The sequence below is a fragment of the Adiantum capillus-veneris genome, chromosome 29 (assembly GCF_014529385.1).
Source record: "Adiantum capillus-veneris isolate H3 chromosome 29, ASM1452938v2, whole genome shotgun sequence".
NCBI lineage: Eukaryota > Viridiplantae > Streptophyta > Polypodiopsida > Polypodiales > Pteridaceae > Adiantum > Adiantum capillus-veneris.
The window spans coordinates 69507869-69534427 of NC_140959.1; the positions used below are offsets into that span (position 1 = coordinate 69507869).

Sequence of the window (26559 nt, forward strand, 5' to 3'; positions counted from 1 at the left end):
CAACAAGCAAAAAAAATTCTTATGATTCTTGATTTCTTGAAATTCTCAAGATGAGTGCTCCAAACTATGCTCAAGGTTTCTTTTACTTGCAGAAGGGAGAGCCTTTCGTTCCTTTAGTGAGAGAGTGCAAATGATCACAAACAAAGTGGATAAACACTGTGAATGAAGGTGCTGAGACTGAGAGATAGAGAAGAATACGACACCAAAATGTTGTCAAACCCTCCTCCGAAGGCCCCACTCTCTATGGCAAGAGCGGTCTATTGCTATTGATTGCAGAAATCTCTACAATGCTTTGGACTTACCGACGATATTGATGACGATGAGGACGACGACCAAACGGGCTAAAATCTAAAAACACTAATGGCTAAAATCTACAAATCTTTATGTGCTGAATTCTGACTCTATGTCGATGACGATGCTTAGGTTCCCATCTCGTGGCTCGTCAAAAAGAATATATTTTTTTGGGGGCCCACTCTCTATGGCAAGAGCAGTCTATTGCTATTGATTGCACAAATCTCTACAATGCTTTGGACTTGTCGACGATGATGAGGACAACGACGAGACGGGCTGAAATCTGAAAACACTAATGGCTGAAATCTACAAATCTTTATATACTGAAACACTATGTCGATGAAGATGATGCGACAACGACACACTAAAAACCCAGATGCTTAAATCAACGTTTTTTGGGTTGAATTTGCAAACTTTGGTTGATCTAACTATGCGGCGAGGATTTGTTGCAGGAAGGTGATATCTGCGAGGTTTGGGACTTGCGGTGCGGAGTTTGGTTGCTGCAAATGCAAAATGCTAATGTAAGGGGTGTTCTACCACTGTGAATCTGCAAAAACGCTACGGGTTCTACTGTCCCAAAAAAGCTAGGGCTGAATCTGTGTCTGATGCAAAACGTTGGAAGATCTATCTGGGTGTCTCTCTTTGCCACACTCGAAATATGTTTAATTGACTGAACTGAACTAAACCCTTGCCATAAAGTAGCTTGTCCACGTACACATAGGGTTAGATGTGCACGTGACATGCTAGAAGCCTTTAATGTTAGGAAATCTTTGTCTGGGTGTCTCTCTTTGCCACAATCGAAATATGTTTAATTGTTAAAACTAATTGCATTTTCTCATCCCCTTGAAGTTGACTTAAATCTTTGCTTCTTCTCCTCGAACTGTAAAGAGTTAATTACATCCTGCAAGACGGGTGTTGCATCCTCCTCTTCAATGATGGTTACTATTTGGTCAAAGCTAAATGGAAAGGCTCCTAGTAGGATGGAAATCTTGTCCTCCTCCTCTGGTCCACAATTCATGTAGGTGAGTTTTGTGGTCATTCTTTTAAGGCAATTGACAAAGCTTGCAATATTTGTGTCAAGATCCATTTTTAGCTTGTCGAAATCCTTCTTCAAGATTATCCTTTGAAATCATTTTAGCTTTGGTCTACCGCATGTGAAATCTATTCTCATTGAACTTCCTAATTCCCTTCTCTTAGATTTGTATAGATCTTACCTTAGGAGACTCTTCCACAGCTACTGTCTAGCCTCTTACAAGAGTACAATCACGAAATCATCCCCAAAGGTCTTAAAATATGAGAACATGCTTTTGTTTCTTCAAAACTCACAGACTGTGAGTGTATTTAATGATATTGTGACTCGTTGTAATTTTTTGGGATTTTAAGCAATTTATGAGAGAGAGAGAGAGAGAGAGAGAGGAATTTCCCTTTTCGATAGCTTACGTGTGAAGTCCTCTTCACCTTGGATGAAGTCACCCTTCACACTTGAACTGCCTTCTGCTGACTTGCTTCTTAGCAGGAGATGGCGCCTGCTATTTTGCCTGTGAGAATCACTCCTTAGGAAGGCTTGGGGGTTGCTTAATTTTGCCCTTGGGAATAGGTGAGGGCATACCATGGAAGCCTTGCGGACCCAAAAGGGCCACAAGCTCAATTGAATGGATTTTGATGTCTAGCGGTTGCTCCAAAACAGTGTTGCGAAGTGCGCTTGTGAAGCAAACCCAAAGCGAATTTTCAATTTGATTAAGGGCCTTGTTAAAATCCAACCACTATCCCAAAATAGGATGCTTGGGCCTACAACCTCGTGGAGGTCAACACCCTAAAGTTTGCAAGTTATACCAACACGCCATCGTGCCTTGTGTATGTATGGAAGCCTCAACACTAAAATTTGTTTTTTGTTTGTGGGTTTGCATAGAATGGTTAGATAATTAAAACTCCTCCAAATGAGATGAGTAAGGGCTCATTTGAAAGTCCTTGAAGCACACTTCTCTAACTTTCAATCAATTGCAGAGCGTATCCTAAGTGGGAAGGATTATTGCAAATGACAAAAGGAAGAAAAATAAGAAAAGATGTATTGATTGAAATGATAATTTCTAATCAAGCATTAACCTTTTTGCTAGCCAAGAGAGTAGTAGCGAAAAAGAGCCCGAAAACATGGCACTCATATTAACTAGAGAAACACTAATCTTGATCAAAACTATTGATCTAGTGAGATTGGAATGTAATAATCTCTATCGAGCTCCGATAACATTTGTAGAGATTAGGGAGGATAAAATAGTAAATTATTCATAGCACGAGCACAATAATCAACACTTTAGTGTACACTAGGGATGGGAGCAGAGTGTAGACAAGAGAGTTCAAAGAGTCTCATTATATAGAGCTAATGTAGGCATCTCATCTAGACAAATCCACTTGTGAACTCGTTTGATGCTCTTTCATGCCACTTTAGGAACCCTTCTACTAAATTTAAGTGAGTCTACACCCTCTAGAAATTCCCCCTCATGGGTAGCTAGACCCTTTAGGTGTCTTTTCCACATGCTACCACATGATTTCTACCACCTAGGCATCCAATAGACAAAAGGTGCTACACATAAGCATCCAATAGACAAGAGTTGTTACACACAAGCATGGGATAAAGCCCATAAACCTATGGTATTTGACTAAACCCAAGCCAGCAATAACCATGATGATCCCCTTGTTTGAGATGTGAAAGTCTTATCCTACCATGTTCTATATTCCATAACACCTTGCCACACTAGTCCTTTGCTTAGATCTTTTGTACAACTAGAAATGATGTCCTTAACATATTTCCTAGCTTCATATTGAGTGATGGTTATCTTGTATGCCACTTTGTGATGAATGCTCTTTTGTATGGCAAGTCCTATCAGTTAATAAACACAAATGCCTTTTTTGTTTTTCTTTAACCATAGATCTTATGTTGAAGGACATTGCCAATTGCTAAGTCAAAACATTAGGAACAAACCTAAGGCTTGCCATAGATATATCTTATATGGGCATGGGAGATGCAATCAAAGCCCCCCATAAATCTAGGGGCCTCACATCAATTGAACATTGTAGATCTTATTACGGAAGAAAACGCAGAGTACAAAAGTAAACCCAAGTTCCCGAGTTTACTTCTCCGCTAGCAAATAGTTCCATGCCAAAAAGCAAACTAAAGACATCTACATTCCACAAAAAATGTGCGCATGCGATATGGTTAGAGCACATGACTCTCATCCCCGAGGTTCTGGGTTCAATCCTCCGGAGTGGGAGGGGACAAGGGAGGCAAAGTAAACTTAGGTACCCAGGTTTATATGAGTTTACTTTCCTCAAGATCTACAATGCTTAATCATCCCACCGCAGATCCCACCCCCTTGCATGCCCACTTTAGGCAAGGCTTGGTATACTAGATTTTCCATGGAGTTCTTTAACAAGATCACGAACGAAATGTTAATTTCCTAATACGATAGTGTGACTACTAGGTAAGAAACATACACCAACATTTACTAAGATAAAGATTTGGAAAGTGAGGATGTTTGCTGCAATAAACACGATATACACTTGTTGAGAAAGTTTGTTGTCCATTATAATGCGATTCAATGGATAGCCTTAATTTATTGGATGGATGTGCCTCACCCTACTATCCCATGATTAGAAGACATCAACAAATCTAGATACTACTGTGTTGTCCATGTGTTGCTTTGGTCATTTTCAAATATAGAGAGGACAATATATATGTGGACAGTATATATGAACATGTCCCTAACCTCTTTCTTGGTGCATCAAGGCCTTATCCTGCTCTTTGCCTGTTGAAAACTGTATCCACTCTTTCCTCTTGACATATTCTATACAAGGGTAAAGCAGGAACCCTATGAATGCAACCACAAAGGAAATTATGACCACCTTTAAGGTGGAGATGACCATCACCAATATAATCAAAATTGTAGGCGGTATACACAAAAGAACGCAAGCCGTAAACTTCCTTAGCCATAGAAAAGCTGCAAACTCAGCAATCATACCAAAACAATACAAGTAATTATCAGCCGCAATTATGTCTTTGAAGCTCAAGGATGAAAGGAGAAGAACACCTTACGCAGATGCGAGAATGCCAAAGGTAGGGGTACCATGTGCAGACCGAGTGGCAAAAGCTCGCGGCAGCATCCCGCCCTCTCCCGTGCTAAGAAGCTGAAAAGAGTCACTACTCATCTCAGCCTCGAACAGTCCCATATTTGACATTGCCGCTGCGATCTCCATCCACCATCCTAGCCATGCACCTCCAAGCCCCATTGCAATATTTGCGAAGTACCCATCACTCCAGTCACTTCTTACAACATTGGTTGCACCGGTCCCGGCCAACAGAGGCACGATGTACCCACCCATGACCAAAACAAGCGCATAGAGCAATGCCTTCGGTAGTGTGCGTTCGACATTATCGACCACCTCCTCGACAAGGGTGCTCAACGAATCCCAATAGTTCAGATTCCAAAACAATGTCTTGAGGTATGCCGTCCAATCAACAGTTGCAAAACTAAAAGCAAGCCAGCGGGTTGGATTTAGCTTTGGAATCGCATAAAGTGCCATTACAAGGAGAATATTCTCAAACATACAGACATCGTTTGATACACTTACGGCCACACAATAGCTCGTAGATGCGCCGGCGTGTGCACTTTGTCTCGAGTGGAATGCTTGGCGTTGTCACGTAGCTCTCCTCGAGCCTACAACAATGGTGCAGTCGGATCTCCAATGTGCTGAGCGAGCCGGGCGTAGGGGGAGGATGAAGCTCATGCTCACTCTCTTTCTCTCTCACACACAGTAGACGGCAGCGCTAAAGTTTGATTATGATAGAAGTCCTTTTACAAAATGACCTAGGTACCTTATATACTAAGGCTACCTTACGTTTAACCAAAAATGGGGTTGAAAGGGTCAAATGGCTTTGTATTTACAATCTGGAAGTGCCATTGCACCCCGGCTTCTGAAACTAGAATAACTACTCATTACAAATGACGTTTATAGCCATAATCCGCAGCATTTCATAACTCGCAAAAGATAAGACTTTACGGTAAGAAACTTGAGTTATGTTGTGTTGTTGACCCAGCAATCAACAGGGACTCCTTTTCTTGCATTTGTTGTTCAAGAGTTTTAACGACCCTCTCCAAAGAGACATCACTCTCTTGTAATGACATCGTCTTGAGGTGAAGATCTTGACATTCGTGCATCCACATATGCAAAGAAGCACCTGCACCCATACAATACCGCTTGCAATAGCCTAACAAGCCTGCTTCTCCCCTCCCAAGAAATTGAAAAAATGTGGAAAGGCTATTAAAAGGTGGATGGAAGCGGCTAATAGGATCATAAGGGTACAAATGGGCATCCACCCAAATGTCAACAATGTCATTGGTCTCACAAGCGGTGTGACGTTCGTGTGATGACCTTTGATCACCCTCACTAGCGGTCTTCGGTGCAAATGCCGTGGGTAAGCGAATATGTATGCTTTTGGTGTGTGGAGTACGTGGTGGTAGAAGCAAACAATTTGTAATGTCTGTGAGCACCATGGAAGCTGTTGCGTGAGGAAGCAAATGATGAAAAGATAGAGGGGGAAGGGTAGAGAGGTTGAGGAAGATGGGAGGAGAGAAGGAGGGAGGGGGGGAGGGAGAGATTGGGGAAGAGGAGGAAGGTAGGGGCAGGGAGGGAGAGGAGAGGGAGAGGGAGAGAGGAAGGAGGAGAGAACAAAATGTTTATTACTTTTTGGGGGAAAAGATTTTTGAAAAAATAGACTTTCTAAGATTGTGGGTTATAAAATGGGTCAAAAAATGATTTTTGGATATGTATATATGTTGGGAGGGAGTTTTAAAAGTCAAATTTTGACTCTTTGTGACCCACGTTTTTGCTGATGTGGACACACCCCTATGCTTCCTTCACTTTAAAAAAATCTAGAGAGAGAAATGAACCCTTTAGGTCCACATCCTACATTTGTCTAAAAAAAAGGCTAGAAAAGCCTACTCAAAACTACCTCCTTCAATGCCCTTGCCCCCTAAACCCCACACAACATTAGCCTTAATCCCTAAAAATTAAGATTCCTTACAAGGTCCATGCAAGGTTCATATTTCTCCTAATGACACACTAGCTCTATAAGATTGCATACATTTTTTATACATAGGCAATACCCAGGTCCCAACCTAATTCATGAAGATAGCATACTAAAATTTATTTACCTTGGCCTTTAGTTGAGTACATGAGTGTTTCTCTTCTTTCAGTGAGTAACAAAACTCTTTCCACCTATGTAAGATTGCAAGTTGTGAAGCTAGTACTTTGAATTTCATCAGAATCTCATGGCGAGGTTCAAAATCATCTTTAGTGTAGCTCCATTGCCATGGAATCTTGACAAATCATAATGGCTGCCTTGGACTAGAAAATACGCAAAGTTAATGTACCCAAATTGGCTACAACCACATAGAGAATCTATAGAGGGTGCTGTGTTATGGAGTCCTTTATTCACAACCCATGCACAAAGCCTATTATTCTCGAATCCCAATTGGTATCGGTTCAATTGTTTTGGAAGGGTAATTAACAAGATCTTCAAGTTGTATGAATTGATGCCAATTTGGTTTTCTTTTTTTTTGCAAAACTCACAATGGTGAGTGGATATATCCAAAAAACTACATATTCGTGTTGTGCTCGTGACGAGCCATGGCCACTTCAATGGATCACATAGATACATTGGTTGATGGGAGAGCCACCCCACAACCATGGATGAACCCATAATTTCACCTTTGCACGTCTGTTATTATGGTTCCCAAGGTTATGCTCCACTCCTCTGAGTTCCTTTGCCTTCCAACGGCAATGATCATTGACCTGCTTCCTTGGACTATCTCTGCGAACTTAGCTACGTCCAAGGAGTTCTCAAAGAAATGACAATTCCTTGTCTTCCAAATCTATACTATTATAAAAGGGTGAGGGATTCCAGTTCCCTCCTCCGCACACGTGCCGCCTCTTCAGTCAGCCGGTGTGCTCTACAGCCAACGTGCTCAGTGACAGAGAAAATCCTGCATGAGGGGAGACACACACACACACACACACACACAGAGAGAGAGAGAGAGAGAGAGAGAGAGAGAGAGAGAGAGAGAGAAAGAGAGAGAGAGGCGGCCAAAGGCCACGGGCAGTACTAGTGTGTTTAAAGTAGCAATACCTTGCGATTTGTGTAACAATGAGTAGTGCTTGTTTTTTATATGTCTTCCCTCCCAATTTTTCGAGGGTTTTTGGACTCATTTGAAGATCTTGCCTGCCAAACCACAGATTATCAGACACTCCTTGAATAGATGATAGAGGTCTTTACAAGCCGTTCTGCAGAGCATCTGTCTAGACCAATTCCCTTGTTAAGGACCTTCACTCTAATTGGCATGGCTCCCTGTTTCACCTTCCATAAGAAAACCTTCATCCCATGCGGCCATTGAGGGCGCCATATGTTCTTTATGACTGTCTCCCATCTTAACCCTGGCCATTGTTGCCCCATTGCTTATAGAGCGAGGAGAACCAACCTTGTGATTCCATGATGGTGAGATATAAATCTTTAGTTTGAGATTTCAAGAAATATTTGTTCACAGGCCAGCGCCAAGATTTCCACTCGATCTTGGATTCACTGTCCAACCACTCGAGCTTGGATTCATAGTCCAGCAGATACCACCTATTGAGTCATTCTAGAGCTGTACTGGTCAAAAATCTTTTTGACCCACCAAGACTAAACTGGCAGGCTAGCCGGTATGTTTCTTTCCAAAAGCCTCTGTTGTAGTCCCATAATTGGCCTATATATTTAAAAACCTTGTTATTAACCTTTTTGGCAACTTCCCTCCAGAAAGACTCAGAAGGATGCCTCCAACCTTAGAGATCCCTGGGGACCATTGAGATAAAGAGTTGTGAAATCACCTTGTAATCTCTCACCATTCCAAAGCCTTCATTGCTCTGTTGTAGTTTTGACTAAGCTCGCTTGTCATACCGTACCCCCATGTTTTAGGATGGTCCACTGTGGGGCCAACAACTTGTCGTGCAAGTGTATTTTGAAGCTCTCCATAATATCCTTGGCCAAATTTTAATGAATACTTTTGTTTATGAACCCTTCTAGTTTCATGTAGTATCAAAATGCTTCTCTTGGTTTGGATGCTATTGTATGGGTTTTGTGGTAGAAAGGTCATGCTTTTGATCTCACATTGGTTATTAGTACATTCTTAGAAGTGGCCATCACCAAGTAGGCTGGCACAAATTGAAGCAATTTCTTTAAGTGGAATCTCTAGGATATGCTTTACTTGCAAAGGAAATGAAAAGTGAACGAGGTGTGTGCAGATCTTGGGGAGGTAGGAATGTGGAGAACACAATGGCATGCAACAAAGGAATCCCTGCAGAAGGCAGGGTGTGGCAAGTGTCGCGCGACAAGTTAGGGGCCAAGAAACTATAATTTTTCAATGCAAGAACTCAACAATAGTGCAACGATTTCCAAGCAGTGGAGTGGTCAACGTGGAAGGCATTGTGTGAACCGTGAGGTCGTGAGGTTGATTTGAGATCTTGCATTACTGTTTCAAAGTTGCATCCTGCACTAGATGTTGTTTCTTCCTTCTTCTTCACCTTCTTTAATGCTATGTGAGGTGCAGCGGAAGTGAATGTTGAACTTTGCTCAAGATGAGTGCTCCAAACTCTGCTCAAGGTTCCTTTTACTTATGGAAGGGAGAGCCTTCCGTTCCTTTAGTGAGAGAGTGCAAGTGATCACAAACAAAGTGGATAAATACTGTCCCGGGGAGGTCACCTAATAAAAATGTAACCTATCACGTGAGTTTAACAGAAGGGTATTTAAAGTTCTTGAAACTTACAGAAATATATATACAGAAGGGCATTATTTTTTCAAATTTGAAAAAAACTTATAGATTTTAAAAGAAAAGGGTACATTATATTCCTAATAAAATTCACAGATAAGGGGTTTTACAAACATGTCTTGAAAGCACGTGATATGGTAGGCTGTTTACACATAGTGAACCCCCCGAGAACACTGTGAATGAAGGTGCTAAACTGAGAGATAGAGAGAGAAGCATACAACACCAAAATTTTGTTAAAACCTCCTCCAAAGGACCCACTCTCTATGGAAAGAGCGGTCTATTGCTATTGATTGCACAAATCTCTACAATGCTTTGGACTTGTCGACGACGACAGACTGAAATCTGAAAACGCTAGTGGCTGAAATCTACAAATCTTTATCTGCTGAATTTTGACTCTATGTCGATGACGACGGCTACGATGACGACATGTCTCTCTCTCTCTCGCTCTGACACACACACACACACACACACACACAAATAAATGCATGTTGACTCAGTTAATTGCATGGTGTCGAGCCCCCTCCCACCCCTCCTCTGCGTCCTCGTATTGACAGCCGGTGATATTAGGCTAGGTACAGTTTGTTGGAGATGACATGCAAACTGAGGAGGAAGGAGAGAGAGAGAAGCAAAAGAAGGAGTATTTTACTGTCGTGGGAACTATCGTGTGTGTGTGTGAGAGAGAGAGAGAGAGAGAGAGAGAGAGAGAGAGAGAGAGAGAGAGAGAGAGAGAGAGAGAGAGAGAGAGAGAGAGAGAGAGAGAGAGAGAGAGAGAGAGAGAGCGCTCTTCATATCCTCGACAGAACTGCAGGGCAGGCTGGAAGATCGGGAGGTAGAGCACAATTGGGTATGGCGAAGGAGATGGTTGGAGGGGCGCGACTCAGGGGAGAGAGCACCTTTGAGGCTTCGACGGAAAGGGGAGGATCTTTAGACTAATAGATTTTTTTAAAAGTCTACCAGTATGTACATACCAGTATCCCCACCGTACTCAAGCTCTAGCTATGTTGATTGGATGGAAAGTGAGGGCATCCCTCTCAAAGGGTGGGCACATGCTAGGTTCTCCACACGGTTGTGGCTCCGAACTCTGACGTGGCATCAACATTCCAGCCGTTGCGATATCTGCATGAAAGTAGGGTAGTCGACACAGTTGGCCGCTGCATCTGCAAATATTCCACGATTTTTTTTGCATTCGCCACCAAGCAAGAGACCTGACTTTGTGTAGAAAATATAGGTTATCATGTGTGTGTAATGGTTCTGGTAGCTTCATCCATAAAATGTGGGATTGGGAAGTCAGGCAAGCGCTCGGCCACATGTGTGCACCCTTTCAATGCATTCAGATTGCATATCGCCAACCACTGCCTTTTCTAGCTCCATGTCATTCGTAAAAAAAAGTTGTAGCCTTGTATCAAACGAATAGTTAGAGAGCTCATGTTTATCACATCGGTTGCTAGTTAGTGGGATCAAGAGCTCAAGTTGTTGAATGTCAAAACCATTTGCTCAATATAATAGCCGTTGTTGGGGTTTAAGGGTTCGAAGATGAGTCGAGACAGCACCCGGCTGCTAGCTGTGAGAAAAGTGAGGAGAGGAAGAAGCACCACACCATACAGTAGACCAATAGGTGCTTTGAAATAACATTATGTATGAAAATAGAAGGATCTGCTAACTGAACAAGAAAAGTAGCATGTTGACCAAGCGATACCGTTATCAACACCAAAATGTAATTAAGTTGTAGAATATGGAGTTTAAACTCCCTTACAACGGGTTAACCCGGTTGATTACAGATAAACAAGAAATTAGCCAAGGGAGTTACGTAGAGGAAGTGTAAGTGTTTGAGGACTGATTGAACGGGCTTCCACCTGACCGGACAAGTAGCCGGACTCCACATTTGTACTCTATTAGTTTTCCAAGCTAGTGTAGTGATACTTTGTGTAAATCCTGATTCTAGAGTAGTGGATCAATTCCTTGAGTTGTAATGCTGTAATGTAATGGAACTGGCCTATTTAACTTGAGAGTAGAGGAAATTAATGAGAGTACTTTTGAGAAATGACTTTGTGAGCATAGCGGGTGAACATAATTGAAGATAGCAACATAATCATAGCAATTAATTAACTTGGCATGAACAATACTTTTGCAAGAGAGAGAATCTAGACAACATGAGAACAGTTGAGGTCCGGATTTATGTGGAGCCTGTCCCCCCTCCAATAGGCATTTGTATTATGATTTCTCCCATTAAGAGAGACTTATTACAATACAATCTTTGTGTTGCTTGTTACCTAGGTGATGCAATGAAGATGGAAAGCTTCATGCATCACAAGCATAACATAAACTTGAAGAAAGCTTTAACTATCCCAAGACAAACACCTTCAAAGGTGGAGAGAGCTAGCAGGGAATGAGGGTAGGGAAGAGGAAACAGAAACATTTCATAGGAGAAAGAATGTTCCTCACTTATCATAACTCTTCTTGCTAGCATACATAATATCATAGTAATGAAGAAGAAGGAGATGGAAAGCTTAAGCATTGAAGCATGGCTCTTGGTTGGATTTGCACTCCATAGCCAAGAGTGTTGGTGTAAGTTCTCAACCTCTACTTTCTTCGAGAAGGAGAGGGAGATCTTGCACTTTGCATAGCACACAATGAGAGTGTTTGTGAGTGAGTGTGGGTGATTATACCCCCTAAGAAACCCCCTAGCTTGCTTGGGTCGACCCCCCCCCCCCCCCCCCTCCCCCCTTGTACCTCATGCTTGAAGCTCATTGGACCCCTCCAGGCCTAGTCAATCACAGGTAGGTGGCATTACAAGCAGCTAGGGTAGCCTTGGGACAAGTGTCCCCCTTTCCCCTTTGAGAGAGAGGACTTGCTAAATGCAAAATCAAGTAATTAAATCACGTAAATTATCATTGGACCCCTTGGGTGGCCAACCAATAGGCTTCAGGCACACCATGATGGCAACATGAGGAGGAACTTGACAAATGTCCCTTCTGCTTTCTTTGTACCATGTATGCCTTGTGTGAGTGTGTGGGTGTTCTCTCTCATCTTCCCTCATGTAGGGCTCGCCCCCTCCTTGTAGGGATTGAATATTTGACTTTTTGACACCTCAAGCCTCTCATGCATAGGCCTAGTTCCCACCACAAGCTTGGCCCTTAAGCACTTTAAGCTTGGGCTGGGTTCTCACCTCAAGTGCAACCCTAGCATCATGAGCATGTCAAGCACCTCAAGCATCTCAATCATCAAGCACCTCAAGCATCTCAAGCACCTCCATCATCAAGCACCTCAGTCATCAAGCATGACAAGCAGGACTAGCACCTTGAGCTGGGTCGGGTTCCGGCCTCAAGCTCAACCCTAGCTTACCTAAGGTCAAAGGCCATTTATATACATTATTGGAGGTCTTAATGGAAGCTAACCATAAGGTCTTATTCTCCATTGGTTAGCCTTGCTCTGTGATAGACCAAATCTCATTTTTGGGCCCCTTTACCATTGGCCCCGTGTTGAGATAGATCTATAAGCACATGTCTATATCTTAACCCTTGTTCCCATTTATTCTCCCACATTAAGTGATTAGTTTAATATGAGAAAATCATTTGGGTTGGTTAGATATTAGGTATTAGATTTTATGACATTACCTCTCTCTTGAAATCCTAGTCGTCCTCAACTATGAGGTAGAAGAGATAAGCCGTAGTCCTCGACTATGAGGTAGAAGAGATAAGCCGTAGTCATTAGTCAGTTTTACTTAGCAGGTAGAGGATCCCGTTTTACCCTACGACATCTTTCCAAGATGGATCATCAATCCATTTGGTGCTTGGGAGACATGGCTGCCGCAAGCATCTCTACTCTTTAGTCCATTTCATTCTCCCAAAGTAGAGTGACAAATTCTACCTAGTGTTTGAAAGCCAATAATTTTCTTTGAATGTTAAGGTCCTTCTGTGCTTGTCAGCAACAACTTTTGCCCTTTGTTGAGAGATGGATATAGTCTCCTTAATCTTTTGAAAAGATCTTGTAGGTCATGGCTATACTCATCGACGACGAAGATCTTCCCATGTACTTTGAGCAGCAAGGGACTTTTAGATCTTCCCTCAATGATCTCAAAAGGTGCTTTTCCTGTAGAAGTATGTATACTATTATTGTAGGCACACTCTACAAGAGGTAAGTTCTTTTCCCATTGTGAGCATTGATCTACTTCGGTAACATAAGTCTTGAGTAGATCGAGTATCATAAGATTGGCTATCTCATTTTGGCCATCCATTTGTGGGTGATAGACCGAAGAGAAATTCAATCTTGTTCCTAGATTTTCAAAGAGACCTTTCCAGAAACTATTGGTCATTCTAGGATCTCTATCTGACACGAGGGATGTGGGTAATCCATGGTGCTTGAAAATCTGAGATATAAAGAGAGTTGCCAATTGATGTGCCTTAATAGTCTTTTTGACAGGAATAAAATGTGCTTTTTTGCTCAACTTCTCGACTATTGTCCATATTCCCGTATTCCCATGGATAGACTTCGGTAATTCAAATATGAAATCCATGGATATACTCTCCCATGGTGAATTTGGGATAGGCAATGACTGGAGTAATCCAGGTTGCTTCCTTCTATCATACTTGGTCTTTTGGCATACCACACATTTTGAAGAAAACTCTCGTATGTCCACTTTCATGGTAGGCCAATAGAAGTATGTCTCTACTCCTCGGAGAGTAGGTTGAATACCTCTATGCCCCGCATATGGAGGAGCATGGGATTCATACATAACTTTCTCACGAAGGGAATGTGTAACACATAGCCTATTGCCGTGGAGAAGATAACCATCCTAGAAGGTGAATGGTTCCTCTTTCTCCCCCAAAGCAAGGACTGCCATTATGTCTCTATAGTCAGAGTCAGTAGCATACTCATCATCATAGAAGATAGATCATTGTGAGTAGCTATAGACACCGCATTAACTTTTGGTCGTCATGAAAGTGCATCGGCCACTTGATTGTGCTTACTAGCAATGTGAGCAATATGAAAATTAAATTGCAAAAGAAAATTTGCCCACCTTATTTATTTGTCGGAAAGCTTGGTTTGCGTCATGAAATACTTGAGACTTTGGTGATCGGCTTGCAGAATGAATGGAGTCCCCAATAAGTACTGCTTCCATGTGTCTAGGGCATGTAGAACAACTAAAAGCTCTTTCTCATAAATGCCCAATACTCGTTGATCAGTATTGAGCCTTCGGCTCTCATATGCTATGGCATGCCCTTCTTGAAGCAAAACTGCTCCAAGGAAATCACCACAAGCATCACATTGGACCTGAAATGGCTTTGAGAGATCCGGAAGTACGAGGATTGGTTGGGAAGTAAGCTTCTCTTTGAGATTATCAAAAGCATTTTTCTCCTTAGCAGTCCATACATACTTAACGTTCTTCTTAGTTAAGTCGTGTAGTGGTCCTGCTACTTGAGAGAATTTTTTTATGAAGTGTCTATAGTATGCACACATACCAATAAAGCTTCTTAGCTCATGTAGATTCCTTGGGTTAGGCCATGCTTTTATTACCTCTAACTTTGATGGATCCATACGGATACCATCTTGAGAAATAATATGACCTAAGTATTAAATCTCTTGAAGGAAAAATTCACTTTTCTTTTGGTTGAGAAAAAACGCATTCTCCCTCAATGCTTGGAAAATCAATTTGAGATGTTTCTTATGTTCCTCCAAATACTTGGAGTAGATGATGATATCATCAAAGAACACTCCAGTGAATTTACGATAAGGTCTAAAAGTTTTTTCCATTAGAGGATTGAACGTAGCAAGTGCATTAGTCAAGCCAAAAGGCATGACTAGATATTCATAAAGACCAAACGTTGTGCGAAACGCGGTCTTTAGGACATCTTCATCCACGATCTTTATTTGATGATAGCCACTCTTAAGGTCAATCCTACAAAAGTAGGTAGATCCTTGTAGCTTATCAAATAGATCTTCTACCCGAGGCACGGGAAATCTGTTTTTGATAGTGATATGGTTTAGTGCTCGACACATACGGTATGTACCATCTTTCTTTTGCACTAAAAGGATTGGAGAACAAAAGGGAGAGGAATTAGGCCTCACCATCCCTTTGTCTACCAATTCCTGTACTTGCCTCATGATCTCCTCTTGTTGAGCTTGTGAGACTCGATAAGGAGGCTTGTTAGGCGGTGAGCTTCCTGGAAGGAGCTCAATGCGATGGTCATCATCCCCTCGTTTAGGAGGTAAGTCCATAGGGATATCATCGATGAACACATCTTGGAATCCTTTTAGAAAATTATACAAGTTTAACTCTTCTTGATTCCAGTTGTTAGGAAATAAGACGTAGCTAAATAGATAATTGAGTAAATTACTTAATGGAGAGAGACAAATTTACATACACAAGATTATAGAGTAGAGAGAGAGAGAGAGAGAGAGAGAGAGAGAGAGAGAGAGAGAGAGAGAGAGAGTACACATGATATACGTGGTTCACCCAATGTGGGCTACGTCCACGGGAAATCAGCCACTCAATGGCTTTAGTACTTCAAAACAAGAAGTAGTTTACAAAGGGATTATACCCTTAATGGAGCTCCCGCCTTGCTTCACTCTCACCACCTCACACTCACCTTGTTGCATCAACTTCACACACTATGAAATGTGTGTAGAAATGGCCTCCTTTTATAGTCCAAAAGCGTTGCCCTCTCTTATGAGAGGTAGCCATGTGTAGCCGCCCTTGTGTGAATAAGTCTAAATCGGACCCTCCAATCTGCCCATGTGTGGCCGCCCTTGAGAAGACAAGTCCGCTTTTGAATTCGGCCACCGGCCATTGACTTCCGACCACCGGCCACCGGCCATTGACTACCGGCCATCGGCCAACCGACGGTTGTTTTCCGACCATTTTCCGGCCGCCGTCCAGCCATAATATTTCGGCGAGGAAAAAAAAGTCTCACTTAGTAATTAGCTTGGTAGAGGAGATGAGCATGCATTGAAGCTTGGCTCTTGGTTGGATTTGCATCCACATGCCAAGAGTGTGTTGATGTAGGCTTCTATCTCACAAGCTTGGAGTAGGTGATGAGCTCTCCATTAAAGCTTGGGAAGAGATAGTCTTCTCTTTCTTCACACATGAGATTGTGTGAGTGTGTGTGTGATAATGCCTTGGAAAAATCAGCCCCCTCTCTCTCTTGGGCGAGCCCTCTTCTATTTGCTCTTGCTGAGCCCTCATTGGCTCTCCCCAAGTCAAGCCAATGACAATTAAGCAGCATAAGTGATAGCCTTCTGACATGTGTCCCCCTTTCCCCTTTTGTGAGAGCTCTAGATAATTAAATAATTAAACTAAACTCTCATTGGACCCCTTTGCCTCCTGGCCAATAGGAATCACGCAAGCCATTGGGCTCCTGAATGCTCATTGGACCCCTTGTGAGACTGCCCAATAGTCTTCTAGGAGACTTAATTCTCATTGGTTTCTTTTATTAAATGTTTTTAAATTAATTAAACTAGATTTACTCTAGCCTAATTCTCATTGGTCCACCTCCAAGGCCATCCAATAGGAATTGGGCACACCTTGTGGGCATCTGGGCTAGGGAGCTGACATGTGTCCCTAATTCCCTTTGTGTAAAGGGATCCTGTGTGTGTGTGTGTGACTTTCTCTCTCATCCCCTAGAAGAAGGGATCGACCCCTCCCATATAGGGATATACAAAGACTTTTTAGTCACACACAAAGTATCCAGTTGTCCCTAGGGTTGACCTTTGGACACAACCTTTGAATTTTGGAACCTTAGCATTTTGGAAGTCTTAATGGGCTGAAACTTAGGGTCTTTTTAGCCCATTGTTGCACATGGCTATTTTGCAGATGGCCCCCCCTTTGGATCCCTATTTTCCCTCCTTTGGAGCCCTACTGTGGCCGGTCTGCTAGCTTAACCAATATTCTAGATTTTTCTCCCTTGGAACTTCCCCACATTAAATGATCAGTTTAATATGAGAAAATCATTTAAGAGAATTAGATATTGATTATTATGACAGTATGTGCAGAGGTCCTAGTAGCAGAGCAGTTGCATGTGGATGATGAAAAATTCTAAGCCATGCAAGCCAAGGTTGAGGCTACTAGGATGCCTATGCCATTATGCAACCTCCCATTTGATGATCCAAAGCTCGTATCTGTGGTGCATGGGAGCATTGACTTGGATGCAAAGGGCAACAGGGAGGAGGACGACAAGGAGCAGGAGGTAAACTGTATCCTAATTTTCATGTTACTATTTTATCCTTCATTGTCTTTTTTCTCAACCTTCATCGGTTGATGACAGGATGTCCTGGAGGTTGATGATTTTGCTGCAAGGAGGGGTGGCAAGCGGACGGGCTTTGGACCTCAAGCTTCCCTTGCGCATTACCTAGGACCACTCCCCCCTAGCGATGTGGCCATTATCCATAATGAATTTACTCCCCAAGCCCATTTTATGACTTGGTCGTTAAAAGCTTTGAGAAAGTTTTTGTGTTTGAGCACCATTGCTCAAACTGCGCATCAAGTGTTCCTAGTGCGTAGATCCCTTGTATGCACAGCGTTTGGCAGTGGCTTTCGTGGTAAAGTGCTTTCCCAGATAGGGATACATGATTCCATTGGCTCAACTGACCTAAAGGCCATAGCGCACTCCCTCTTGACTGGAGAGTTGCCTTACACGCAAAATAGGCGCCAGGAAATGGTCAAGAAAATTATGAACTCCTCAGATACATGATGTAAAATCACCATTATGGAAGTAATAAATAATATTTGAAATTGCCTCTCTATCTTGCAAATTCTTTTGAATGTGATTTGTCAATCTTGAAAATTGTTTCAATTGTTGATATGAAAATTGTTTTGATTGGTGACTTTGTAATTTCAAGTTTTGTATGTAATTTCAATCAATTTCAGTAAATTTAGGTATTTTATGTTCCCTAGGGGGTAGATAAGCCTACCAAGGGCCAAAAAAAGCCTGACCACAAGGGCACGCAAATGGCCCATCCATCAGTTTTGGATGGGCCATTTGCGCGCCCTTGTGGCCATGCTTTTTTTTGCCCCTGGTAGGCTTATCCACCCCCTAGGATACTTACACAGCACAAATTTATTGAAATGAATTGGTTTAACATCATTAATTTAGATGCACCATTTTTATGGCAATTCTAGCATATGTTCACACTCAAGGACACTAGAAAAGATGAAATCAATTACGAACTGAAGTTTCTAGCACACTATCACCTGCTTTAGCTCTACCTAGTACACCCCTGCACCAAAAAGTCCAACTACATTGGACAATTGAAAAATTCAAATTAATGTTGCATAGACACTTGGTTTCACAATATGTTATTTTTTTTATATCCTATAGGAAATTCAAAGCTTGAAATGGCCAAAAAAGGGTGTCCACAAGGATCCATGTAAAATAATGTTGCAAAACCAATAGGTTTTAGTTAATTTGTGCTTTTTAAGTACCCTTGGGGGTAGATAAGCCTACAAGGGGCAAAAAAAAGCCTGGCCACAAGGGCACGCAAATGGCCCATCCAAAGCTGATGGATGAGCCATTTGCGCGCCCTTGTGGCCAAGATTTTTTTTGGCCCTTATCATTTCATTACAAAGATAATAGACACAGTAGACACAATTGTTGGCCATATTGTCATTGGAAAGTCAAATCATTACAAAGATAAGGGTGTGCAATACAAAAAGAGGGGTGACTTTGGCTAATGCTCGAAGTCTCATCGCAATCGACGCGCAAGCTGTATATCTTTTGGCTGTATTGTCACTCGCTTTGCATGAATGGCGCATAGGTTGGTATCTTACAACACCGAAAGATGTGCGCCTCTACAGCTTCTTGAATAGCCTCTAGCGCTATTGCTTGCATTTTATACTGATTTCCATAGCTTTGAAGCACCTCCTTCACAGTGCGAGCAAAGGGGGCGCGTCGAATCAAAAGCGCCGTCGTCTTCTGGTAGTGGCGGATTTCTACGAATGCCCTTGCTATTTTTCGGCGCCGCTGTGGTTGTCTTGAGGGCACTTGCACATTTGCTGGCGGGCGGCGTTTAGGATTCTTGGAAAACTTAGACTTGCACCTATTTACATGCTTAGGGGCTAGTTCTGCATCCTGTTCTGATTCTTCCTCTTCCCTTGGCTGCCGATCTTGTCCTGTGGGGAGAGCTCCCTGGCCTCGAGGCAATGTCTTCCCCCCAATGGCCACCCCGTGTGTGCGCGGTATTTTATCCTGTATCCATGGTGGCTCACTCTCTGATTCAGTGTCTGTATGGACCACCCGAGTCCTAGATGGTCCTGCTTGTGATTGGTGGCACGACGGCTGCTCCCTATCGGACTCTACTGTTTGCTGGCCCTCTTCTTCTCTCCAGCGGTGGGCACATTGCTTCATTCTCCTTCTAGGTGTTGTATCTTGAGGAGGTGGAGATTCAATAGTCCTCGATGACTCTCGTGCCCTACCACCATGCCCACTACCAGAAGAGTTCTTGGAACGGCCAGGTGTTCGTGGCCGTTTCTTGTGACTTTAGCCATGACGGCTTCTCACATCCTTGGAGGGTGTTTTTGTGAGCAGGAGGATGCTCTTTCGCGGTTTGTTTAGTGCGCGCCATTTCGTTGGTAAGAGCTCACCTGTTCTTAAGAAATGAGTGGTTTATGAGAGCATGCAATATTTATAAGGGCCCATTTAAAAAGGGCCCTGTTCACACTAATTTTTTTTTAAAAAGTAGTATTTTTTAAATAAACATGTCGCTAAGAGTTGTACCCTGCGTTCACGTTTAGTGACTCGCACAGTATCCACTTTGATCCTTGTCGCACTTTGCATCACCGCCATGCAGCATGCTTGGTGGGACCTTGCGACATTTGCCACCTGTTGCTATGCTCTTGACGACTCCATTTCCGCACTTCAATAGCAATCTTGGATTGTCGCGCACGCTCCATTGTGAGCTTACAAGCAAATGTTGTGCGAAAAAACTAGTCGAACATCTCCTCCAAATAATTGGATTGCACCATTCCACCACCATGTCGAGTATTTTTGAAGTACACTCCCCTTGCTCGATAATGGGACTTCTCCATGCCTTGGGTGCTAAAAATTTCAAGCGATCCATACTTGTGCATAAAAAATGCACCATGCGCAAACAAGACATGCTGTTCACATGAGTAAACGATCTACATTATTAAATAAAAACAATCCCTTGTAATGAATACACCAGGTAAAATGACTTACCATGTAATGTGTGATGTTATTTTTACCCCAAGAAAGGGTGAAGACCTTGGTAAAATCTGCCAAGGCTTCTTGAAATGATTGGCGTTGTTCTTTTGTTGTGCTGCTAAGGCCCATAAGCTTGACCATTTTATCAAAATGTGCCCAAACTTTCTTGCGCTTGTTTGCAAACTCGCCATTTGAATCATTGTCAGTAGTAGCTTTGCATAACTCCCTCCAAAGCTCGCAAAGGTCGACTTGGCTTTCCTTGGGAATCTTTCTTCAAAAAGTGTCTAGCTTTTTGTCCACTCATTGACACTTGTTGAGCAATTTCATGGGCCTCCCCTGTGTTCTTTGCAGCAACGATAGACACATTTCCATCGTGACAGCCAATGGAATTCAAGAGTACCTCCACTCTTTCGATCGCTTCCTGGGACTTTTTCAACGGTTTCATTGTGAAAGCATAGTCAATGTGGAGCTTCAATAGCCTATCAAAAATGCGCATGAATGCGTGTAATGTACAAAAATGTACATTCGATAGAGGAAATGGAAAGATTGGATTCCAAGCGTGGTCCTTTTGATCACGATCTGGGGCATTGAGCATGGGACATCTCATAATAGACGCTTCCCATTCTCTACCTTCATCTTCGACATCACGACAATCTAACCCTTGTTCTCCATGCCCTTGGCATGGAAGCATGGAACTGAACTTTGCAGTGCTCTTATGTGATTTTTGTCCATTAGGTTTGTACCCTCGAGTGCAAAATGGACAAGGCATGAGAGAAGACGCCCCTTGTTTTCAGCCAAGCAAACACTTTATGGTCTTCAAATCCCCACCTAAGTGCCACTCCACATCATAACTACCAAAACCCTCAATCTCCAACTTTTGACGTGCAATTTGGGAGTGTATTACTTCTGTAATGCATGGCGTTCTCTCAAAAATCCATGAACGTAATCCATTGGTCTCTTTGGGCACCTCAATAGCACCCAACCACAAAATGTCTTTCTCTGATTGCACGCTAAAAGATGGGGTGGGAGATGGCTCGACTGAATCCCTTCGCTTGGTTTGCAGAAGGGCCTCGTTCATTAGAGTGACACTTAGCCTCTCTAACCTTCGGCAATTCACTATTTGACACTCATCGAGTTTCAACACAAAAGCGACTTTTGTGCCAAGCACTACAAAATAAATAGTGCCAAGACCTTAAACTTCAGAGTCTATGATAAGAATAATACCAAAGAAAAAAGTAAAGTGTGTCACCTTCTTCAGGTAACTCGTAAAATCTAAGAATGGCTTCTTGAAGCCTTCTAAGATCCACAAAAATATTGTACCACATTGTGTAAGGAAAGCCCTTCTCCGAAGGTCTTATGGATTGTTTCTTACCTTTTCCCCTTGTCTTTGTTGCACACGAAGCATAAAGGGAAGTTGGCATTGTGTCCTCAATGTGTAGGTATGTCCCAATGCGGGAGAACACATCTTCGTTTGTAGCCTTCTTTGCGAGCTTGACCTTGTGAGGAACGGGAAATAGGTTTTCCACAATGCAATGTTCTTTGAGGGCATACTTTAGGAGTTGCAAAATAGCTTGATAGGCTTTGGTGCTGATTCCAGTCTCATCACAAGCTTGTTGAACGTCATCATCACTAACCACATTTCTTAATTTATGCATAAGGTCCTTGGTGACTGCATCCCTATGCTTCGTTCAATTTAAAAAAAGCTAGAGAGAGAAATGAACCCTTTAGGTCCACTCCTACGTTTGTCTAAAAAAAAGGCTAGAAAAGTCTACTCAAAACTACCTTCTTCAATGCCCTTGCCCCCTAAACCCCACACAACATTAGCCTTAATGCCTAAAAATTAGGATTCCCTACAAGTCCGATGCAAGGTTCATATTTCTCCTAATGCTGACAGTTTTGTGAGCAACTCACCCCGTTGCTCCATTTTTTTATGTTGCTTATCTCTTGCGAGCTGATGTTGTTTAGCTTCCGCTCTTAACTCCTGCACTTGTCACTGTGGATCGGTGATGACATTGAGTCTGTCGTCCAACTCTCCCTGGAGTGCATTAATCACCATCTCTAACTCTTTGGCCCTTGTGCTACGGCCAAGTGCTGCTGAGCGAAGTCGTTCTTTCATCTCCTGTATTTGCTTAGCATATTCATTAACTTGAAGGATGACTTCGTCATTTGACTCCCAATCTTCATTTCTTACTAACTGTCTTGATGTTTCTGTAGATTCTGGGGTGTCCTTTGGTTGCGTCATGACGACAGGTTGTTGTTGTTGCCCTTGTGGCTGCTGATCTTTTTCCATTGAGGTAGAGGGTGGTGCCTCGGCCTTCTCTTGATGTGTTGAGGTAGAGGGTGTTTCCTCAACCTCTTGTTCTCTTGTGTGCTCAAACTTTGCGGTGTCCTCTTTTGGTGTAGGATTGGCTGCCTTTTCTCTCTCTGGCTCTTTCTCTATTTGCTACTCTTGAGTAGATATGACTGCTTGTTGTGATGATTCCACTGCTTCTTGTGTAGATTCAGCTGCTTTTTCCTGTTCTGGTTCTACTTCTTTTGTTAGCTCAGTTGTTGTGGTTCTAAATGCCGGTGATGGTGGTGGGCTCGACATTGGGTGATCTTGGTATTGAGAGACAGGAGAAGAGATGCGGGGAGACACATCACCTTGAGCATGTTATTCTTCTCCTTGTGTAGTGGCTTCCTTTGCTTGCTCTTGATGTTCTGATGCCTCTTTTTCTTTTCTCGCCGCTTCTTGGGCTTCGTTTAGCTTCAAAGCTTCTGCTTCTTGGCACATCTTTTCCAAGGATTTCGTGGGATCTTCAAACTACTTCCTAGTGTGATCCCTGGTTCTAGGCCCTTTAAGCCCAATAGGCGCCCACTTTTTTCAGTCCTTTCCTTGTGCTTGGTGGCTGCGTTGGTATGAGTGTTTCTCTCTTTCAAACCGGGCTTGCTTTTGCACATGCTCCTCCTAGTGTGCTACCACGGCTTTTCTATTCATTTCTTCAATGTGCACTCTCCTTTCTTCGTTATACGAGCTTTCACTGTTGTGCTCATCCCGGTGAGCTCTCAGCAGACTCTTCATCTATCTTGTATGATCTCTTCGCAGATCTTGTAGCTTGAGGAGATGATTGAGCTGACATTATCCAAGTGTTTTGATTTGGGGCAGATGGTAGGTTGTCGGCCATGCCAATGGCATGGTATGCAATCCTGGTCAAAAATTCTCGTGCACTCAGGCATGTGATCTTTCCTTCCTTCTTTGTCCCTTTCAATGAGGAAAAAACATATTGTGCGTGGTCAACTGGTTGCCTGGTTGTTTACTTGAGGACTTGCATAAAGGTGGTGGCAACCGCATGATTGGGCGTGGTATACCTTGGTGGCCTCTTAGCAAGGAAATGGAAATGCTGATGGTATAACCTTGCGAGCACCTCTACCTGTTTGTGAATAAGGTCTGCAAAGGTGGCTACAGAGGTTTCTTTAGTGAAAGTTCCCGCCGTTTTCTTGTCTCTTGCCCTCAGTGTCATTCCTTATTGTGGGCATTCTGAGTGCTTCTGCCACTATCTCCTTGGTAATTACCACTTCAACTTTATTACCTTGGGGGTCAGAAATCTGAGCGGTTCCATCTTCTTTGATCGTGGACAAAAGCTCGTAAGCTTTCTGGAAGTCCACTCCGCACGGCTCTTGTTCATAGAAATATCTGAGCCCTAGCCTTTGGTTGGCTTCTTTGGTCTCGGGCTTTGTAGCGACCTCATACACTTCTTTTGGTAGAAGATGCAACTCTACTTGATGTCCCTCCTCGCTCTTGAATCGACCAGTGAACACTTTGGTGTTGTGCTCTTCAAGCTATTCCTTTGAAAGATAAGTTGCCTTGGCCGTTTTGACTGAATTAGGGTCCACTTGGTATGCGGATAGCTCTTGCAACTTTCCTATCTGGTTGAGCTTCTTCTTGGCCCTCTCTGCTGCTTGCATGGCTCTTGTTCAGTGAATAGAGTGTCAAAGTTAGCAGATTTGATAGATTTTTCTCTGAAGTGTCCTTCAGTCTGAAATGCGCACAATTTTGGTCCAATTTGCTTCGAATCAATTTTTGAACAAGCATAGATGCATAAAACCATGTACGGAACAAAATTGTAAATTCAAAACAAAAATTGCAAGAAAAGTAAATAATCGTGATTATTTACACCTGAGTAATTTTTTTAACTTTTTGCAAATTTGGCATTGCAGGCTTGAAGTATATACCAAATACATACTCTGAGTGAAATATGGGCTCATTTGGATGCATAGGGTGAAAATGGTACCAGATTTTGTCTTTAGGTTTCTGAGACAGTAGATATAAAGAAAATTTGGGATTTTAAGCTCCAGATTGGTACAAACTTGGGTAATGGGCTTAGCACATCATGTACTTTGGATGTATGATGGCAAAATAGAAAAATTCTCCCATTTTGGCATAAAAGTAAATAATCGCGATTCTTAACTTTTCTACAAAAATGAACATTTTTTGGTACAACTTGGTTCTAGGCATTGTATAGACCTTGTGTATGTGATATGAGGTGATTTGGATAAAAAAAAAGTGGTCCATAACTCAGAATTTGGCTTGCAAAGACTTCCTTGCTTTTTTTGGCAGTTTTCCAAGTTATGTGTGATCATTTTGGCTCATACTTGATTTTTGGCATGTAAGAGGTGTGTACAAATAATAGGTGAGGTGATGAAACAATTTCCAAGCAAAATAAATAATCGCGATTATTTATAGCAGTCACATTTTTCTTGCAAAACTTAAATTTTTTGACCTAAACACATTCTATACACCTAAAACAAGTCCTAAATTGAATTTGGTAAAGTTTGGCCTTGCTAGCATCACTTTGTGCTTTATCTAGTCTCAAATCTCTGATTTCTATGACTATACTGCCTGTTGAGTTGGTTTGTCACTTGTGAGGCTTTGGACTTGTCCGCAACATAGTTGTGAAGCAACTCATCCACTTTTGGCTCATTTGGAGTCAGTTTGACCTCCTATGTCGAATTTGACACTTTGTAGCCTTCGAGCCGTTTTCTGCTTTTCGAGGGCTTTGCTTGATCAATTTCACGAAACCAATCATATACATTGTATATAAACCTCGTAGGCAAGCTATCTATAGAGTCAAAACCAAATTATGGCATCTGCGGAAAACCTAGCTTTTCTACTGGGGACCCCCTCGACCCCTGCCGAATGTTCAACTGAAGATATAGAAAAGCTCTATTTGTTAGGACATGCTACAGTTCAAATCTCATCCAATTTGGTCGAGCTGACACGCCCCTAAGGTTAGTTTTTGGTCGTAGGTCTTTTTGAACTGCTCGGATCCTAGGGTTTTTTCTAAGGGTTTAGACTAGCTACCGGCCATACAAAATGGATCATTGATGAGTAAAGAACTTACCCCTCATGTTTCGTGTGGGACGGCACTGAAAACGGGCAACTGCAAACTCTGGAAAGTACACACGAAAGAGGTTGAAAAGCTCTCTCTGCAAAGGTAAGAAGTGAAAATGAGGTGGTTTTAGCCTACTTGGGATATCTATAGCCTGACTTCCCGAACCATTTTTCACCAGGTTCCCCCATTAGTCCTACTAGGCCATGAAATCTATGTTAGACTCAAACATTTCCCCTATTGGATTCTTGTAGCTCATTCTATAAGAATTTTGCAAAAGTAGGTATAACCGCTTAATTTAGGCTTTCCCGCTTCCATCTTCCGATTCCATTGAAAAATTTTGTGCTTGTCCGCCTTGTATTTTTTATCACCACCGTATCTTCCGTTTTTCCATCTGAGCTCCTTTGCTATTTATTGTTAATTTTTGACTTGTTTGTTGAAAAAATCAAAGAAAATAACAAAATGTGCTAGAAAAGCAAAGTAAAAATTCAATATTTAAGAAAATCCATTAAAAAACATAGATTGTTTTTTGTTGGATTTCTCCATTTTTAAGTCTCATTATCAAGAAAAATGATGAAAAATAACCAAAAAGGACCAGTTTTTGATGATTTGCTAATAGTATATACACTATTTACACTCATCGAGAAGATATTATCAGTGAATTTACCTTGATGATGAATTATAAGGGCATTATTAAGTAATTTTGCAAAAAATCACACATTAACATAAACTTTTTCCTCCCTCTTCAAACATTGCCCTTAATTACTTAGTGCCCTTCCACCCCTCCTAGATGGCGTACTCCGGGACGACTGTGTGTATGGGTTGAACAATCGTTTCTTATGCATAGTCGTGGTTGGCTCTACCATGCTTTGAAGATCAATGCAGTTCAAA

General features: G+C 42.2%; 1 pseudogene; it reads right to left on the reverse strand.

The window, feature by feature from the left end:
* Positions 1–4047: 4047 nt before the first annotated feature.
* Positions 4048–4890, reverse strand: LOC147419360 (putative polyamine transporter At1g31830 pseudogene; annotated as a pseudogene).
* Positions 4891–26559: the final 21669 nt, after the last annotated feature.